The following is an 18,231-nucleotide window of genomic DNA, read 5'->3' as shown; positions in this document are numbered from 1 at the left end:
GTTTCCTGTTGGATGTTTAGCATCTTCCCTGCTCAGAGACCCTCATTGCCATCAAGTCGATTTCAACTTATAGTGACTCTATAGGACAGAGACGAACTGCCCCATAGGGTTCCCCAGGCTGTAAATCTTTATGAAAGCAGATTGCCACATCTTTCGCCCATGGAGTGACTGGTAGGTTCAAACTGCCGACCTTTCAGTTAGCAGCCGAGCACTTAACCGGTGAGCCACCCGTGCTCCTTCTGCTCAGAGAAGCAGGTCAGAAATAGATTCCCTGTTAGAATGAGGAAGAGGATGAAGCACAAACTCAAGCGCAAGCAGTTGGACTTCTCTCCTTTCGCCTTTGTGGTTTGGACACTTCATTCCCCACAGTGAAAGGCAAGGGCTTTAAGACAGAAAACCAATTGGATTGCTGGAATCCAATCAACTATCATGTCCCAGGGCAAAGGGCCGACCCAAAGTGGCCCAACATCCATCTCTCAGCACCTCTGGAACACAGCGGCCCACCCAGGTCAGATTCAAGGAGCCCGGTTCTTTGTTCCCAGAGAGCACGAAGCTGAGAGATGAAAAAGTTTCACTGGAGCAGAGGAAATGAAATTGAATTCAAGTTGGAGGTTATTTGTCTTCCCCCTGACCTGCAGCCTCCAGTGATAGTACCACGAGCAGCAATGCTCAGACTCACATTTGTGAGTCAATTACCAGGTAGGTGCCTGTGTTGAAAAACAGCTCTGATGTGTTAGGTTTAAAATGGCTCCAGAAAGGAAAAAGAAGAGGGAACCAAGCCCCTTTAGAAACTTTGTTTGAATCTATAAAAAGGCTCCTGGAAACCTGCAGAGCATTTGTAAGGAAGTTGTGAAACCTTCCCTTCATTTGAAAGTTGGAAGAGAGACATAGGAAATGAGGCAGGAGAGAATGAGCTGCAGAATGGCCAGAAAGGGGGAGTTGTGAGGACGACTTGTAAGGCTGGCAAAAATGAGCTTTTCTAAAATTGGGAGGAAGTTAACCATGGCCATCACTGGTGTCATGGGCAGAGAATCTGGGTCAGAGTCCCACCTCCACCACTTAGTTCTAGAAAATGTCACTTCCACTTTACAAACCTGGGTTTCCTTGCATAAAATGGGAATAAACAACATAGACAAAGTTTTGCGAGAATCCAAATGATGTAAAAGATATGAAGGTCCTTTGTAAGCTGTTGAGATCCACACAGATGCTAATCATGCTTATTATTAGTTTAATTTAAGCTACAGAATATACCATGCATGGAATGAAAATTCTGACAAAGAGCCCAGTGGCAAAATTCAGATGAGAGTAGCTGAAAATAGAAAAGACAAAGTACAAACAAAAAGCAACTTTCATTACAGAGTTGTTGTAAAAGGTCTAAAGTAGTCGTTTTTAGGCCCATAGGTTCAGAGACTTTCCTTAGCTGACTAGAACAAGTGGCTTGCATTAGCTGATCAACTCCAAGATTCCATTCTCAATTTTAACGCAAGTTTCAAAATGCTAGGAGATCATTGTGACTAGAATCAGTTTGGATTATCCAAATATCCATGCCTAATATGGGTTGGTCTACCTTATGTGCAGATCCTAACTTGTGCCACTGCCTCCTAGTGACACATCCCTGAATTGCAGGCAAAATATCAAAGCAGGAACTTGTCAGTTTCTGTAACAGTGCTTCTGAAATTTTGCTGTATATTGTAATCACCTGGGGATCTTAAAAAATGCTGATGCAAGGATCCCAGCCCCAGAGACTATGAGTTAATTGGGCTGGGTATATCCTGGGCACTGGGAGTTTCAAAAGCTTCCCTAGGTAGCCAAGTTCAAGAATCCTACTCTGGTGGGTGGTGTGTCAGCAAACATTTTCTATAAACAGCCAGATAGTAAATATTTTAGGCTTTATGGGTCTTACTGTCTCTGTCACATCTACTCAGTTACCATTGTAATGTGCAAGCAGCCATAGACAATATGTAAATGAGTGATGTCTGTGTTCATATAAAATTTTATTTACAAAAGCAGATGGTGAGCCCACGGGCCATGGTCTGACAACCTCTACTCTAGAGCTTCACTACTTAAAGTGTGGTCTGAGGACCAGCAGCAGGGACAGTACCTGAGAGCTGTTAGAAATGCAGGACCTCAGGCCTCAACCCAGAATCTGTTGTAACAAGATCCCAGGAGTCTGCATGCACATTAAAGTTTGCGAAGCACAGCCCTAGAGGGGCCGCTATGTGGATCCAACCCTGCCAGCATCACACACCAGCATGGAGAGTTACAGTCACTGTCAGCATCTCTCGTGCCATCACCCCTGTCAGCCTGCCTGTCTCCTGGCTGCCTTGTTTCCACAGCATCCTTGCCTAGGAGACTCAGACGATAGGAGCAGTTGTCTGTGTTTGATTACCGTGTTTCCAAAACGGTTAACGGAGCCACACTCTCTGGTTTCTATTTTTCATAATAATATACAGGAAACTGTATCAGGTGTATCAGGCCAGTTCTCAGGAGCTAGCCATTTAAACCTGCCAAACTTCATTCATGTAGTTCCCCAAACACCCCATGCTGCTTCAACCTGTTGTCACTTACACGTAGGATTTGGCTTGCTGGGACAGTCCTATGAGTTATCTTGCCACCAAATTTATCCATTTTTTTTTAAAAAGTGACATCTGCGAGAACTTCTGCCCCACCCTCATCCAACGTTAATGACTTTTTTGCTCCACGCTAGGTCCCTAGGTAGCTCCACTGCTAACCTAAAAGTTTCCGGTTTGAACTCACCCAGGAGTAGTGCGGAAGAAAAGGCCTGCCGAGCCCTCTGTCAAGATTATTAAAAAAAACAGTGAAAGTGCTATAGAGCACAGTTCTACTCTGCAATACATGGGGTCGCCATGAGTCAAAACTGAATTGATGACAATTAATAGTAACGACAGTTTCCTACCCTGTATACATCTGGGCTCTCACCCTTAGCACACTTAGGGTAATAATGGGCTTGCCAGTCTAGATGCTGAGCCTCCTGACCAGGATTCATGCATCACCCCTTCGCGCATTCCCATGCCTAGCACAGGACTTGGACATAATAAATGTTTAGTAAATCGATACCAGTTTTACCATAATTGACCTAAAAAATGAGGTCACATTTCTTTTGTGCTAACCTAATGACCACAGAACCCTTTTAATGATGAATACCTAGGAACACCCACAAAAACATTGTTCTCTAGAATACAAGTCAGCAAATGTCACCTCTTAGGCAGTACCACTGCCCATATAAGATCTAAGCTTGTAATATCCTCTAGGCTTTGAATTCTGTCTCTGACCCTTTCCCAGCAACAAGGGGGAGGTAGGAAGAGGGACTGACCCCCCGCATTTGGTTCCTATTGACCTGCACCATCTTTTCTGAGAGGCTGTTGCAGGATTGTCTCAGGGATATATCAGAATTCCCAGCTGACGAAGGAGGAAATTGACTTCATACAAGAGATTGGCCTAAGACACACAAAAAGTTATTGGCACAGCCAGGGCCAGAATCCAAGTCTCCCCGCATTTTGCCCAGGATGTTGTCCAATCTATTAATGTAGACTTCTTTAAAAGGAGTTTCATGGGAGGTCACTATCTGTCACTGTGTCCTCTTTCCCACCTGGCCTATCTACACCAGAACTGGGAGGGAGGACGGAGAGAGAATGTACTCATTCTGATTGGAGGGCTTCACATCTAGTCCAGAACCCCTGAGTGGTCGATAATGAGACATCTTTCCACCACAACCTTGAGCCCAAAGATGCACTGGATTCTATCCAAGATGCTCCTCTGTCTCACCCTTTGTTCTGTTTGGAGCTGAGATTTTGACAAGGCTTGCACCCAAGAAGCCCTCCATTTGGACAGCAGGAACCCAGCCTGGGTAGCCTTGGCAGCAAATATGGCATCCAGGCCTAGATTCCCGCCTCCGGGCCCAGTGTTTTCTCTGGCCATTGCTTTGGGCAGCCCTCCCATGTGCCAGTGCCTCCGTTGGACAGTCGGTATCTGCGCACGTGTATGAACACCCAGGTGCATTCCTGCACGTGTATACAGAGCCCTGTCAGGCAACTGCTCCAGAAGGGTGAGGAGGGAGCCAGCAGGGCTCTGCCTGCTTTGGCGCCACCTCCTCTGTGCTTGGCCACACTAACACAGTAGGTGGCACTGAGCAAGCCCCTTTCCTTCTCTGGCTCCAGCTGCCATGTCTGTAAAATGAGCACTTTGCGCTTGATAGCAGAAACAGCCGATATCCATTTGCACTTGCTATGTGCACATGACCTCACCGCCTCCTCACAGCAAGGCCTGAGACAAAAATCCAAGTGAGCCATTAAGCCAGCTAAGACTTTATTGCCTGTGGTCCCCTCCCTGTGTCCCTTCCCTATTGATATTTCCTAGGATCCCCTCCCAAATTATGTGCTCTTGAATTTTCGTCTCAGGGTCTGATTCTGTGGGAACCCAACTGAAGCCACTCAGAGTTTCCCGTTTGTAGATGGCCTTGTTATCAACAGCAGATGAGGTCATGCACCAAGGAGCCCTGGTGGTGCAATGGTTAAGCACTCGGCTGCTAACTGAAAGGTTGGCAGTCTGAACCCACTCAGCAGCTCCATTGGAGAAAGACCTGGCGATCTGCTCCTATAAAGATTTCAGCCCAGAAGACCCTACGGGGCAGTTCTGCTCTGTCACATGCGGTCACTATGAGTCAGAATTGACTCAATGGCGTCTAACATTAACACGAAGCCAGCTACCATAATCAGTAACAGACCTTAATCCAGTAAGAAAATTCTGGGAAGTGGGACGGGCCACCCACTGCAAAATAACCCCACGTGAGGGGCAGGGGAGCTGGGGTAGTTATATTAGGCTGAGCTGTATGATGTTGCCACTAGGCAGCCAGTCCGACCTGCAGAAACGGCAATTTCGTGTGGTTGACCGCAGCGTCAATTCCAAGAGCCTGTGGATGAGGGCTGCTGGATCACTTCTGCCCTAGCCTGCACAGCAGGGCAGCCTCTGCACTTCAGGGGAAAAGAAATTTCTTGGGCATAGAGATGCACATCCCGGCAGCAGGCTGCAGAACACACTGGAAGGTCAGGGATATGAGGGGGCCCTGCCAGCCACTGCAGCACTGACCCGGAGAACCAGGATTCAGGCTCAGGGTGTGAGTCTCCACAGCTCATGTGTTTAACCCACAACTGCCTCCACTCCATTTCGAAGACTGTCATTTGCCTGAATTGGATAGTCCCGTACTTCTAAGATTCTGTCGTTGCTGTTAGTTGCCATCTAGTGGATTCTGACTCACGGCAACCCCGTGTACAACAGAGCAAAAAGTTGCACAATCCTGAGCCATCTTCATGATGATTGGTGTTTTTCAGTCCATTGTTGTGACTATTGCGACAGTCCGCCTCATTTAAGGTTTCCTTTGATTGTGCTGACCCTCTGCTTTGCCAAAAGAAGCCGTGGTGGTGCGGTAGCTAAGTACTTGGCTGCTAAATGAAAGGTTGGCAGTTCAAACCCACCCACTGGCTCCATGGGAGAAAGACCTGGCAATCCTCTTCTGTAAAGATAACAGCCAAGAAAAACCTAAGGGGCAGTTTTACTCTGTCACATTGGGTTACCACGAGTTAGAATTGATTCAACAGCTATTTTACCAAACATGTCTAAAAGTCTTCTACTCCAAAATCTAGAACTCACAGACACGAGGTCTTAAACAGCAGGGCCAGCCAACCCAATTAGTCAAGGCTGGATATTCATTTACCTGTTTCACCAATAATTTATATTTTTTATCTAAAGTTCCAGGCAGTGTGTTGGGCTCAAAGTGTGGATGAAAAATAATACTTCTCCAAGTGGGTTTAAGTAGATGGATTAATACCAACTGAAACTACTTGCTATTGAGCCAAGTCTGACTCATGGTGACCCTATGTGTGTCAGAGCAGAGTTATGCTCCACAGGGCTTTCAACGGCTAATTTTTTGGAAATAGATTGCCAGGCCTCTCTTCAGAGGTGCCGCTGGGTGAACTCGAACCACCAACTTTTGGTTAGCAGCTGAACACGTTAATGGTTTGCACCACTCAAGGGCTTTAATACCAACACACTTGTAAGAAAATGGGGTACGAGCAATGCTAGAGCTGCTTCTGGAGGCCAGAGGAGGGCCGTGTGGCCCTTTGGAGGTAAGGAAGCTCCAGCCCCACAGGATGGAGCCCAGACTGAGCTGGGAACAGAGCAAAGATGGGGTAAGGTCTGTGCATCTTCCCTGAACAGTCACTTTGAGGGCCCAATTAATGTGCTTTGTAGAGCAGGTGGTTTACAGAGTTGCTCAGGACCCCAATTCTTTAAATGCTGGCTAGGAACTTGTGTTTTGAACTTTTAGGAATGAGTTAGGACACATCACCCTGAAAATTCAATCACCTCAGGAAGACATCCGGCAGAAATCAAAGATATTTAGAGACAGAACAGACAGTAGATCTCAGGCACAGAGTGGAAACAACTTGCCCAAGGCCACACAGTAAAATGGAGCCCCGGGGGAGAGAGGTCAGCAACCAGAGCTTTTGCCCCTATGGGTATGTTTTGGGAAACTGAAAACTTGCCCTTTGGACTTATGCCTTCTGTCTCTGTCATCAGATCAGAGCAGAGAAAAGGTCTTGGAAACGGACCTGGGACCCGACACACTCTGGGCTCCCCCTACTCGGGCCTCACATCCCATCAGTAACATAAGGATAATTGTGACTGCCCCACTGAGAACTGAATGAGGTAATGTCTGAAGAAATGGTTAGGAAATGGTACATAGCCCTGCAAATGCAAGGAGTTGTTAATGATCTTTATTATTCATTATTAAGGTTATTATTGTTTGTCGTGCCTGGAATAATGGTAGCTAACTCATTTCCTGCCTTTTAACTATTTTTGTTTGCCTAATAAAGTATATTTAAAAATTCACAGGGTATAAAATGAAAAATAAAAGTCTTCCTCTTTGCCTCCCAGACTCCAACCCCTTTCCCCCAAAGGCAAGATAAAAATAAAAACCAAACCCAATGCCATCAAGTTGATTCCGACTCATAGCAACCCTATAGGACAGAGTTGTACTGCCCCCATAGGGTTTCTAAGGCTGTAGTCCTTACAGAAGCAGACTGCCTCTTCTTTCTCTTGTGTACCCGCTGGTGGGTTCGAAACTCAGACCTTTCAGTTAGCAGCCGAGCGCTTAACCATTACACCACCAGGGCTCAAAACCAAATCCATTGCCACAGAGTCAGTTCCATCTCATAGCAACCCTATTGGACAGGGCAGAACTGCCCCGTAGGGTTCCCCCAAAGGCAACCCCTGTTCATATAATGGTTTCTTATATACCTTTTCAGAAAATATTTTCTGCATATGCCTGTGTGTATATGTACGTGTTTTGCATCTTGCTTTTTTTATTTTTGTCATGTAACAACACTCCTTGGATGGGATTACATAGCAATACATATAGATCCACCTCATTCTTTTTTTGGAGGGGGGTGAGAGGTGAAGGGTGAATTCATATATCATTTCCTTAGGTTACATTCTTTTTTTATAATTTATTCTATTTTTGCAGTTGTTGTTGAGAATATACGCAGCAGAACATACTCCAATTCAATAATTTCTACATGTACCATTCAGTGACATTGACTACAGTCGAGTTGTACCTCCCCCATTAACCTCATTCTTTTTTAATGAAAGAAGAGTGTTCCATTAATGGGTACACCAGAAGGTATTTAACCAAACCCCTGATGATAGTCATTTGTGGTCTTGTCGGGATTTTTTTCCTATTACAACAGGGCTGCCATAGGCGTTTCATATACGTGCATTTAAGAGCATGGCAGGCAGAGCCGCCATGGAGTAAGTTCTTAGACCTGAAATTGCTGGATCAGGCGCCATGTGCATTTAAAGTCTTGAAAGATGCGGTTACACTGGCCTCCAGGCGGGTTATTCTAACAGCCCATCCACACACCCTTCTCCCATTTACTGTGTATGGAAGTGCCTCTTTTCCCAAGTGCTAGTCAACACTGAAAAATAAAAGATCTTTAATATTAGCCAATCTGAGAAGTGAAAAATGGAAACCTTACTATTTTGATATGTATCTCTTTCATTGTGACTAACAGTGAATATGTCTTTTCATATGTTAATTGGCAGTTTATTGAACAATGTTGTGCTGCTTTGCTTAATGTGTATGTGTGTGTGTGTGTGTGTGTGAGAGATGAGAAGGAAGTTTCCTTATTAGGTGCCTTTAGGTGCCCGTTTGTAGCTCTTTTTTCCTATCTCACTTGGAAAAATGTAACGTGATATAAATTCAGGAAACAGGCCTTTGGTAAAAATAGAACATGACTTTTTACTGGTTTGTTGTTTGTTTTATGATTTTTTATCATATTTTTCGCCGTGGATTTTTTTTCTTTTTTACTCGTATAAAAGAATCGCCTAACGATCCTTCCATTTCCACTCTTGCCGCCACTGTGATCTTGTAAAAACTGAAATCAGAGCATGTCCCTCCTTTGTTTAAAACCCTCCTGTTGTTTTCCATCATACTTAGAATAAATTCCATAATTTTGTTCTGACCTGAAAGCCTCTTCCTGGTCTAGAAGCCGCCTGCTGCGCCAGCCTCATGCCACGTAGCTCTATCATGCTGTGCTCCAGGCCCACCTGAGCTCTTTCCTACATCAGTTCTTTGTTCCTTTCTTTCTGTCCATCTGGAATGTTCTTTCCTCCTGTCTTCGAAAATAAAGCCTTTCCATCCTTCAGGTTTTCACTTAAATATCACCTCCTTTGAGAGGCTTCCATGATCTCCTATCGAAGGTAGGTGTTTCCTTCTACCCTGTCGTTCTTCCTACTCCAGCCTCCACAAGCACACTCCTTGTCTGTCCCGGTGACCACCGCCTCCATCAGTGCCTGAAACACTGCAGGCCCTCACCAATTCTTTATTTAATGAATGAAATTATAACTAGTCAAATGTATTATTTCCTTCCTTTACAGCTTTTCATTTTTCTGGAGAGCTTGAAAAAGCACTCCCCTCTTCAGGGTTTTAAATAAATTTCACCATATTTTTATCTAAGACATCTTCATTTCATTTTCAGGTTGGAAGTCATTCATTGAGACTTATACATTCTGAGTACCTTCGCTGTTCCGGGCACTGTTTACAGACAGAGGGGCTATCATTGTGAACAAGACAGGCAAGATGGCTGCCCTCTGGGAGCTCACATCCCACTGGCGGAATGACAGACCCCTCACAAAATGTAAATGGGTGAATAAATGATTTTAGGGGGTGACAAGAGCTATGGAGGAAATAAAGCAGGGTAATGTGCTAGAGGATAGGGGTAGCCAGGGAGGTCTCTGGGGAGGGGACATCTGAGCTAAATGAGGGGAAGGAGGTGGCCACAGGAAGAGCCAGTGTTATAGAATGAATTGTGACCCCCCAAAATATGTGCTGTAAGTCCTAAACACCTATGCCTGTAGATATAATCCCATTTGGGAATAGAACTTTATGTTAATGAGACCATGTCAGTGTAGGGTATGTCTTAAACCAATCACCTCTGAGCTATAAAAAGAGCAGATGAGGCACAGAGCAGGAAGCACAAATAGAAGGGAGGAAGATACATGTCACATGAAGATCGCCAAGAAACCAAGGAACAGTAGCTGAAAAGAGACAAGGACTTTCCTCCAGAGCAGAGAGAGAGGGAAAGCCTTCCCCTAGAGCCAGTGCCCTGAATTCAGACTTCTAGCCTCGAAAACTGTGAGAAAATAAATTCCTGTTCATTAAAGCCCCCAGCTTGTGTATTTCTGTTATAACAGCACTAAGACAGGAAGAGTGTGCCAGGCACCAGGAACAGCAGGTGCAAAGTCGCTGAGCAGGAAGGAGCTTGGTGAGTCCGAGGCACAGAAAGGAGATTCGTGCAGCTTCAAAGGAGTGAGCAAGGCCTAAGCAGTGGGGGATCAAGCTGCAGGGGTGGCTGGGTCACACCATGTAGGGCGTACACGGTACAGCGTGGGGCAAGAGGTGGGGGAGCTATTTTAATTGCAACCACTTGGAGCGCTAAACCAGAGAGCGGCACAACCCGAATTCAGTGTTGAAAAGATCACGCTTGGATCCCTCTAGAAGCGATTTTGGTGAAAAAAAGAAATCAGAACCCGCTTATAACTTTTCCCAAAATGGCTGGCCAGTTGTCCCATTTATTAAATAATAAGATTTTATTTGAATGGCTGCCTTTAACATATATTCCGCTGAAGGAACCTTCTTCCTTTAGCAGAATGGCGCCCCGAGCCCCCAAATCTACTAAAGTTTAGTAGATTCGGGGGGTCCATTCTGCCCTAATAAGCTATAGGTTCATTTGTTTTCTGAAATCAAACATCTTGATTATTGTAACTTCATGATATATTTTAATATCTCCTAGCAGCACGCTCCCTTTATTATTATTTTCTTTAATAGAATTGTCCTGGCATTTTGCTATTTGTTTCCCAGGTGGCTTTAGAATCCTTTTTGTCAAATTTCAATCATGAAATCCTGTTAGTGTTTTCATTGGGATTCACTGGGTTTCTAAATGAATTTATTAATAATAGTCTAATAAATAGATGAAAGAGAAATAGCATCTTTACAATATCGTGATTCTGTAGTAATAAACACTGCGTGGCTCTGCTTGTTCCCAGAGTGCTTTTAGCTGTTTACACACCAATTTAACAGCTATCGGTTTATTAAAATAACTACTCTTGCTTAGAAAAACTCATTATAGAAATTTGGGAAACACAAACAGAAAATATAAAAGAAAATACCGAAGGAAATAAAAATCCCATATAACTGCAGCACACAGAGCTACGCATTGTTAACGGATGAGGGTAGCCCCTTTCGTTCTTGTGAGGGGGTCATCTGCACATCTATGTGTGTGTGCCATTATTACACAGAATATTCGGTTTCACATTGTTTAAAGATGAAACTTTGCATTTGATCCCATGATAGTAGATATTTTCCAAAGCGCGATTATAACGGCTATCTAGTATTACATCCCGTAAGTGTACTAGAATTTAGTCAGCCAATCTCCGATTGTTAAATATCTCAGAGGTTTTTTGGTAATTTTTTGTTCTTCTAAGTGGTACTGCCGTGAACACACTTGTAAATAGATATTGGTTCCCCTGATTATTTCTTAAAGGCAATTTCTTTGACTTGAAATCTCTTCAGCGGCCCCTGTGTTCATGACTTGGCCTGGTTTTTCTTCTGGCGTGCAAAAGCTGTTTGTATGATAAAGATTTTAACCCTTTGTCAACAGACTTGTGGTGAAATAATCTTGTTTGTTTTTTGCCTTTTAATTTTATAGAGTATATTGAATGGAAAAAAAAAAACCCAGTTGAATGGGGGAAGGCTAAATTTCATAATAGTTTTGGAATTTGGTGACAGGCAAGGCTCTGTCTAACTTGATTTTCCTCCCAAATAGCCAATTTTCACAAGATAATTAGTTGAATTATATGCCCTTATTGATTTCATGCAGAAAGCTTTTAAAATCTATACCAAGTTCTCATTTCTTTAGGGCTATCTAGTCTATTCGATTGATCTGTCAGTTGATTCTTACACCAGTGCCAAGCTGTTTTAATTACTGTAGTTTCATAGTGCATTTCAATAGCCTAAAGGTTAAGGGCCCTCCCTCCCTTTGTTCTTCTTCCTTCAAAATGGCCTAATTCTAAATCAGCCAAATAGAAAAAAGCTTTGACTGAGCTACGAGAAGCCCATACGTATTGGCTGGTATGTTAGTATGTAAGAATTAATTTATGCTAAGTACACTGTTGTTAGTGCCATTGAGTAAGCTCTGTCTCATGGTGACCTTACTGATAACGGAACAGAATGAAATATTGCCTCGTCCTGAGCCATCTTGCTGATTGTTCATATGTTTGAGTCTATTGTTGCAGCCACTGTGTATTTTGAGCACCTTCCAATCTAGGGAGTTCATCTTCCAGCACAGTATCGAACAATGGTCTGTTGTGATCCACAGGGTTTTCACCGGTTCATTTTTAGAAGTAGATCACCAGGCCTTTCTTCCTGGACTGTCTTGTCTGGAAACCCCACTGAAACCTGTCTAACGTGGGTGACCCTGATGGTATTTGAAGTACCAGTGGCATAGCTTCCAGCATCAGAGCACCATGAAAGCCAGCACAGCATGACAAACTGACAGGCCAGTGTCGGGCTACGTGCACTAAACCAAAAACCAAAAAACCAAACCTGTTGCCATCGAGTCAATTCCGACTCATGGTGACCATATAGGACACAGTAGAACTTCCCCATAGGGTTTCCAAGAAGTAGTTAGTGGATTTGAACTGGCAACATTTTGATTAGCAGCCATGCTTTTAACCACTGTACCACCAGGGCAGAGGTAAGTGCGCTACCTATGCTGAAACGGAAGAGTTGGGAAAGAGATCTTATACCCCCACCGCCTGCTTCCCAAAAGTCATGAAGGAGCTCCCTGAGAATAACAGTTCCCACAGTCGCTGCTCCAGGGCTCTGTGTGGCTCCCCCATGCCCACACTGTGCCCATGGACCACACTTCCTAGGACAGTGAGTCTCTCCACCTGGCCCCAGACACAGTGCCCAGCGGATATACTGGGGTGGTGGCTGGGAGAGGGGAGCGAGCAGCAGTGCGCCGGGGCTTCAAAAGCAGAACCACTGTTTAGTGGGATGGATGCCTAGTTCTCTGGCCAGACCGGATCCTGGCCCTCTGGATCCAAGAGGCCCGGAGAGAGGGAAGGGCCCCAGACCTGCCTTCCTTTCTTTAGGCTGATCATTTCATTCAATCGGTGTAGTAGAGCACACTTAAGCCTCCAACAGCAATCTCTGGTTTCCTGGTTTCTGATACTTCAAAGGTATTTCTGAAGGCCTTGGAAGAAACTGAGAGTCGTTTGCCAGATGCTACTTGGAATGAGAAGGCACCAATTGTTGGTTTAATAAATATAAAATAATATCTTTCAATATTAAGTGTTCTAAGAGATGGCTACAATTATCTCTGAGTATGCTTCACATTCGGCTGCTAACTGAAAGACTGAAGGTTTAATACTACCCAGATGTGCCTCACAGGAAAGGCCTGGTGATCTACTTTTGAAAAATCAGCCATTGAAAGCCCTATGGAACACAGTTCTACTCTGACATGCATGGAGCACAATAGGTCAGAGCTGACTTGATGGCAACAGTTTGTTTTTTCTTTCTTTCTTTCTTCCTGCTACCGATAGCTGCTACTTGGTCTTGAGAAGCTGGGGAAGAAAGGAAGAGGGAATGATGGGTGCTAAAGAGCTTGGGAGAGGGAGAGCATCCTTAGTCCATGGGTATAAATCTGGCCACCCCTTGGTCCCCCAGAGCCCTTCCTGGGGGCCACTGCAGAGGCCCTGCTGAGAATAATAAGCTGGTAGCTTGGTTCCCATTTGCCTGGTTCCCTAGGTGTCTTCTCGCTCAGGAACCTCACAGGGAGTGGCAGGAGATACTCCAGACTCTCCTGGGCCCTCTGTCCATAACCACGTCACAGTCATAGGCCAACTGACACAGGCAGAATTCTAAGACACCCTCGTCCCCAAGACCCGCATACCCCTTAGCTGTTCAAATACTAATCTAGGTACTGCTATGAAGGGATTTTGCAAATGACATTAAAATCTCAAATCAGTTGAGCTTAAAATGTGGAGCTTATCTGGGTGGGCCTGACCCAATCAGGGGAGCCATTAAAAGCAGAACGTTTTCTCCAGCAGGTGGCAGAAAAGAAGTCAGGGAGACTCACAGCACGAAAGGGATTTGCCTTGTGTTGCTGGTTTGAAGATAGTGGCAGCCATGTGAGAAGGAATGCCGGTGGTCTTAGGGAGCTGAGAGAGGCCCCCGATGGACAGGCAGCAAGAAAACAGGGACTCCAGTCCTATAGCCACAAGGAACTGAATTCTGCCAATAACCTAAAAGAGATTGGAAACCGATTTTTCCCCAAAGCTAGCAGATGAGGACTCAGCCCAACCAACACCTTGATACCAGCTTTGTGGTGTGATGCCCTGAGCCGTGAACTCAGCCACACCTTGCTGTACATCTAACCTACAAAACCGACAGCTAATAAGTGGGTGTTTTTGTCATAACAGAAAGGCCTGGCGATCTGCTTCCCTAGAGATTACAGCCAGAAAATCCTGTGGAGCACACTTCTACCCTGTAACACATGGCGTCATGAGTCGGAATCAACTCGGCAACAGGTTTGGTTTGGGGGGGGGGGGTTGCTTGTTTGTTTTGTTTTTTAAGCCGCTAAATTTGTGGAAATTGTGCACAGCCATAGCAAACTAATACACAATCCCACGCCAACAGAGTACCATCCCCTCAAGCCCTCGCTGTGCTAAGTAGGGCAGCCAGGATTAGAGGCTGTCTTTGCATACACCTTTGCAGAAAATTTCCTGTCCGACATCAAAAGGGAGCTCAGTGGGATCCATGACAGGAAAACCAATTGCACCCTGCCTGTCTCTGAGCCTCCTGATCTGATGGAAAGGGGGTGAACTGCCCATATAACAGTGCCCTCGGCAGCAGGGGTGGCCGTGCAGCAAGCGTGACCCATTAGCACATCAAGAGGACACCAGGGGACAACATCACTAAACCCCTACTTTGATTTTTCCAGGCAACTGGGGCGAGGAAGAAGGCAACAGAAGCTGTGCTCTGGGATCCAAAACCATCTATCTCTATGCCTTCAAGAGGGGAAATCATCTAAGCCCTCACGAGCAGAAGAAAGGCGAAAGGGGAAAGCCGGCGACACTCGCAGCGATGCAGCCACAAAGCGGAAGGGTGAGACCAGGGAGCCAGAGCGGGTGGCGCCGCGTCGGATCCACCGCCAGAAGGTTCAATGCTCTCCCCACGGGCCACACAATCACCGGCGCTGCACACCCGACCATTTGAGATTCAGACATATTCAGGTTTTCTAAGCCTCAAATTAGCCCTTGTAAGAGCTTATCTTCTTTTCCCCCAGTTGACTTTAATCAAGTGCTTCAGAAGCTGGGAAATATTTTAAGTTAATCAGGCCCTTAATGCGGGCGCCTGGGGAATGCAGCCTCCCTCAGCCACTTTGTCCGGCTCCTTCTGCCTCTCCTCCCCACACCGAGTTTGTGAAATGCCTGCCAGACTGGCCTCAGAAAAGACAGGGAGGAGGAGAAAGAATAGGACGGTTCACAGGGCACCTCAGAGCAAAATCGTGCAACGGTTCTTCCCAACAGTGGCAGGCTTTATCCAGCAACAGCCTTTTTTCAGAACTTCCTCCCCCGAATTTTTAATAAGTGCTTCAAGTGCGTTGAACTCTTGGCTTGGTTCCGCCTTAACCAGAATGACCTCATTTCTGAACCCCAAATAGAAACTCAAGGCTGACCGGATCGCAAATACTTGAGTATCAACAATAATTTTTAAAAAGGGTTGCTGCCAGTCGACGCCAACTCATGGCGACCTCATGTGTGTCAGAGAAGAACTGTACTCCACAGGGTTTTCAACGGCTGGTTTTTCAGAAATAGTTTGCCCGGCCTTTCTTCCACGGCACCTCTGGGTGTACTTGAACTTCCACCCTTTGGTTTAGCAGCCGAACTTTTTAACCATTTGCACCACCCAGGGACTCCATCAATGATAATAACTAACATTTACTGAGCATTTACTATGCGCTCAGTGCTAAGTAGGGTACATATTCAAATTTATCTAATCCTCCTAACAGCCCTGTGATGCCAGTACTGTTATTGTCCCATTTGACAAATGATGAAATTATGGACTAGAGAGTCGAAGTAATTTGCCCCAAGGAGATCTTCCTAGTTCCTGCTCTATTCTGCTGTTTATTTGGGACCATCCAGAAGTTCCAAGCTGGATGCTTACTCCCGGTCTGGTGAGCGAGACTGCCTACTTATATAAACAAGACGCAAGACTTTGTAGGTCCAGAAAAGGGGCCGGCAGGAGCCAAACAGACTCTGCATCTCACGTCAGGGCACCCCGAAGCAGATCTTGAGATGAGAGTTGTGTACAAGAGATTGACTAAAGAGAAAAAGAACCCAGTGAGGAAGAGGAGGAAGGACAGGGAACGGGAAGAAGGCAAGCAAACCTGTGATTTCAGGCAAGATTCCAGCCCCAACCTGATCCCGCGGGGAACTCCAGAGCATAAATTATACCTCAGAGTTTGCCCTGCTTCCAGGTAAGACAGAAACCCTGGTGGCGTAGCGGCTAAGAGCTACAGCTGCTAACCAAAAGGTTGGCAGTTCAAATCTACCAGGCACTCTTTGGAAACCACATGGGGCAGTTCTAGTCTGTCCTATAAGGTCACTATGAGTCGGAATCAACTCGATGGCAATGGGTTTGGTTTGGTTTGGCCAGGTAAGAGAGCAGGACCTTCATACCCAACCCCAGCTAGTCACTGGCTGCCAAGGGCCTCCACGAAAGTCACCGAAGGGAGCACATAGAGCAGGGACAGTCTACTAGGGCAGTCTATTTACTGGGACAATCTACTTGAATTTCCTGTGCCTCAGATGCCTCACCTGTAAAATGGGGATAAAAGTAAACTTACTTCAGAGGGTTGTGGTGAGAATTAAAATAAATAATGTTTTTAAACTGCTTCTTAGCACAGAATTGGTGAAAGGGCTCCAAGCATCTACCTGACAGCGTCTACCACAGGCCATTTGAACCCTGATGCTTAGCTTGTGAGTGGCATCTAAGACACTTCACTGGTCCCACCCCATCTGGAGCAAGGGAGAATGAAGAAAACCAAAGACACAAGGGAAAGATCTGTCCAAAGGACTGAGGGACCACAACTGTCACAGCCTCCACTAGACTAAGTCCAATACAACTAGACGGTGCCCTGCTACTACCACCAACTGCACTGACAGGGATCACAATAGAGGGGCCTGGACAGAGGTGGAGACAAATGTAAAACAAAATTCTAACTCACAGCAAAGGACCAGGCTTACTGGCCCGACAGAGACCCTTGAAACCCAGCCACTTCTCCCTCTGAAAAACAGGCTCTCTCAGAGCAGCGCAGAGCCATCCCATGCAAAGCCAACTTCCGGAACTGCACACCAAGCATCAGGCCCCTGCACCTTCATCATGCTACTATCCAAAGGACGGCACTCGTGAAGTTTGCAAGAAGGGCCCCGTCTGCAAGGGGCAGTCCATGGAAATCTGTCCAGGCTGGTACCTGCTGGAGTTCTCGAATAGGTTCATTGTTTTAGTCCTTTCATTAAGTATCTCTGCTCACATTTCCAGCTCACCTTCCCCAGAAACCCATCTATATCGAGCAGATATGTAAAAGCGGACAATTAAATTGTCTTATCAAATTTTCACAGCTTATTAAGTCCTTCAGTTGCATGGGAGATGAGTCGTATCTGTAAATAGAGGAAAGAAGGTTCAGCCCAGGAGGCTGCAATGGGGGGCTAGGAGAAGCTGAAGGCAGCCCCCCGGAAGGGGGCGAGTGTGTGTGCAGGCCTTGCTGAACTTAGAGCTGGGCCTCCTTCGAGTCCTCAAGGGACCCAGCAGACCTTGTCCTGAGCATCCAGGAAGTCAGGAGTAGCAGAGATTAGCTGGCTTCTCTGAGTTCCTGAGAGAAAAAGAGAAAGAGGGCCATGGACTCAGAGACAGAAGGCAAAGTTTCCATCTCCAAAGCGCCACCATTTACCAACTGGAAGAACTCGGGGAAGCCACGTAGACTCACTAAGCCTCAGTTTACTTATTCCACTTGGCCAGGACTAAGGCAGAGACCTGATTCCTGGTCACACTGGTGATTCCTCGGTGCATTAATGAAGCACCCTGGTGCTCAGCGGGAGTTCTCCAGCTCAGCTGTATCCAAACACAGCTTCCACTGTAGACCAAGGGAGCGGTCTGCTTTAGAAATCAAACCCTAAGCAGGACCCCTTCCTTCTTTCATGACACAAATTCTGAATTATAAACCTCAAACTCAACTCCTGACCCTCTGAGGCCGGAGCCCTGCTGTACTAAACACATTCCTGTGGTTGCAGTTGGAATCGTTTTTTCCGTTTCAGATATTGAAGGGGAAAGCTTAATGTGTCTCATTTTCCTGGAATGCCTCCTTGAGATTAGCTATTTAGATTTTGATGGTCCAACCCCATCCCACCCTGCCCACCCACCCCCCCCCCAAAAATCTACAAATTACCAGTTATGTGAACAAAATATTCAGCCCGATTTTGACCTTTGGCGTGGATTTTGACAACCGGCACTTCCTTTGTTTAAGGATGGGACTTCATCCCTCTAGTTATTTTTCAAAAGAAAACAAAAATTCTGTTACTGGCTTTGGCTCA

This window comes from Loxodonta africana, chromosome 21 (assembly GCF_030014295.1).
Source record: "Loxodonta africana isolate mLoxAfr1 chromosome 21, mLoxAfr1.hap2, whole genome shotgun sequence".
Classification (NCBI taxonomy): domain Eukaryota; kingdom Metazoa; phylum Chordata; class Mammalia; order Proboscidea; family Elephantidae; genus Loxodonta; species Loxodonta africana.
The sequence above is the reverse complement of the archived record's forward strand: the minus strand, read 5'-3'. Positions refer to the sequence as shown.